Source organism: Mandrillus leucophaeus, unplaced genomic scaffold, assembly GCF_000951045.1.
Source record: "Mandrillus leucophaeus isolate KB7577 unplaced genomic scaffold, Mleu.le_1.0 Scaffold107, whole genome shotgun sequence".
Classification (NCBI taxonomy): Eukaryota; Metazoa; Chordata; class Mammalia; order Primates; family Cercopithecidae; genus Mandrillus; species Mandrillus leucophaeus.
The window spans coordinates 734,071-736,948 of NW_012098876.1; positions in this window are offsets into that span (position 1 = coordinate 734,071).

Sequence of the window (2,878 nt, forward strand, 5' to 3'; positions counted from 1 at the left end):
AAATATATATATTGCTTGCATCTGGCACACCATCACTCCTGCCACACTGCATTGGCAAAGCAAGTCACAAGACCAAACCCAGATTTGAGGGCCTGGGAAGTATACTCTGTCTGTAAAGTCTGCAAAGTCTCGTGACCAAATGCATGGATTCAGGGAGCGGTGAAGTGGAGCCAAGATCTTCTACATCACCATGTCATTTGATCAGCCACATCGCCGTCTCATGTGCCTACTTCCAGACAGGAACCGACTGGAACAGAGCACCCCCTAGTGGTCATTTCTGGGCTAGATGCTGAGGGGACACAGTATCAGTAGAACCTCTGGCTTAGGGAGAACTGCCCAGTCACCAGGACAGGATGTATGCACAAAAAGATCTGTAAGATATTCAACTTGAAGACACAATTGACCCATGTGTTGAAGGAAAGGTAGGACTTAGTGTCCAGTGGAGACAAGGATGCTCTGGGAAGGAAAGGTGCCTTGAAGAAAGACTGGTGGTCGCCACACCTCTGTGCCTTTGCAAAATGGGACTACTATCACTTTCCTTGAAATAAGTTATAGGAAAGGGCCTGACATGTAGTAACCGCTCAGAAAATGTTAATAGGCTGTAGAAACTGAGCTCTAACCCCGATCTGCCTCCACATCCCACTCGCTTTTCCAACTACCATCGCACTGTCCCTTCTTCCCCGACTTCCAGACTTTCTGCCATCACAGAGCCTTAGCACATGCTGCTACCTTTACCTGGAACACCTCTTCCTTCTCTATTTAATTCCACCCCATCCTGCTACATGGGTCGAGGGTCACTTCCTCAGGAAAGCTTTCCTTGACCCTAGTTACAACTTTGCTTAGCACACAACATGTCCTCAATAAGTATCTGTTAAATGAACGATGTTGGTTGAATAACCCTTGCGCAGTGCTGCCCTCAAGTGACTACTCTGGGTATTGCAATCATTAATTTTAAACGGACTCCCAATGGTTGTCACACTTAGGACAGCAGGATCAATGAGAACAGGGTCCTGAATGAATAAGTCCTGAGGAATGGGGTGCAAGATTTATAAATTACCCGCAAAAAATGAAATGTGAACTTCTGAAGTTCAGGCCTCACCCTGGACACTGTGCTGGGCTTAGACTCCCACTTCTTCCTTCCTGCCACACAGATACTTCCTTCACCCAACTCTGGCTTCAGTAACTGCTGGGCACTGGCCTCACCCAACATGTCTGCTCCTCATCCCCTTTTGATCTGTTGTCCAGAGTGTCCTCTTGCTTCCTGGACATCTCCCGACAAAGGTCCCAAGAAGTTCAATCCAAATATGGATTTGTCCTTTTCTCTCTGGTTTCTTTCCATCATGAAGTCCCCTAATATGTTCAGGGAATTGGGAAAAGCAAATGACATGTTTTCTGACTTCTCAAGAAACCCAAGATAAAAGATACTATTTACAGACGAGAAAATTAAGGCCTAGGGGGAACTTACTTCCTCAAGTTCACACAGGTCTAAAATTTACACACCCACTTGACTCCAAAGTCCTGAAATGAGAGATGGACTAGTTTTAGAGGGTCATGACTTTAAGAAAAATAAAAATCGATGAAAACAAAGTTTGGTACAGGGCCTTAGGAAGGATTTACACAAGTGAGGGTCTTGAAGCTTAAATTTCATTAGCTTCATGATTACACAGCATCCTAGTGAAAATTATGCTATCTCCAAAGATAACGGACAAGCAAACCAGAAAGATTAGGATGCAAACAGGTTTTATCTTTCCTACCACTCTCCTTGCTGAAACTGCCTCCTTTAAAAGTATTTCCCAGGTGTGTTCCTGGAATCTTTTCTAAAATCAAAAAGCAGGAAGCAAGTGTTTTTTTGCTTTTGTCAGAATGTCAGTGTCAGAATGAGGGACAGAGAGAAGAAAACAGAAATTTAATAAAGATGTTCATAAGTGGATCTCCAACATCAACGAAGGGAAGGAGATCAAGAAGTAACAAAAGTCCCCCAGACATCTAGGTGGACACGGGCCAGCAGTGAAAGTAAAGCTGCTGTATGTCAAAATGTGTGGTCTGGGAGCTTCCGGATAGCTGAACACACGGATGTCCCTGGAGACTGGCACGCCCAGCGAGGGCATGGAAGCTCCACGCCCCTGGCCCCATGCCTGGCCCTATGCATCTCTTCATTTGTATCCTTTGTATTCTGCGGACTCACATTTTGCTCCAGACCTCTATTTCCCAGGCCGTGCTCCCTTGCAGAGAAAGGCTGCATCAACTCTATTTTTCTTGTTTAAAAAATTTGCTAACCTAGGGATTGACAGACTTCAAGCCAAATCTGGCCCACTGTCTATATTTATAAATAAAGTTTTATTGGAACAACAAAAAATGTGTGGTCCGTTTTGAGTTTAAAAGTCAAAGTGAAACTTAGACACTGGGCAGCTTCCTAGTACAAATTTAGCTTAGTTCATAAGAAATATGTGTCCTTCTAAAAACGTGACCGAAATGCCACAGGAATAAAGATGTTGTCTTTCACAGGATGCCAACTGCCTAGGGAAAAGTTACTCACGAAGAACGACCTCTAGTGGGCAAGGGTCATAGTTAATTAGAACCTGGAACTCCCCCAGAAAAGCATCTCACCCCCATTTCAGCTTGTTTTGACAACAGCTTGAAGAGGTTTTGCATAAATAGTGAATTTGTGGTTAAAAAAAAAAATGTTTCTTGTTTTAACATTCGTTATAAACATCATTTAAATGAAACTTTCTGTGACTATAAAAACTTTCAAGGCCAGGTGCGGTGGCTTACGCCTGTGATCCCAGCACTTTGGGAGGCCGAGGTGGGTGGATCACCTGAGGTCAGGAGTTTGAGACCAGCCTGACCAACATGGTGAAACCCTGTCTCTACTAAAAAT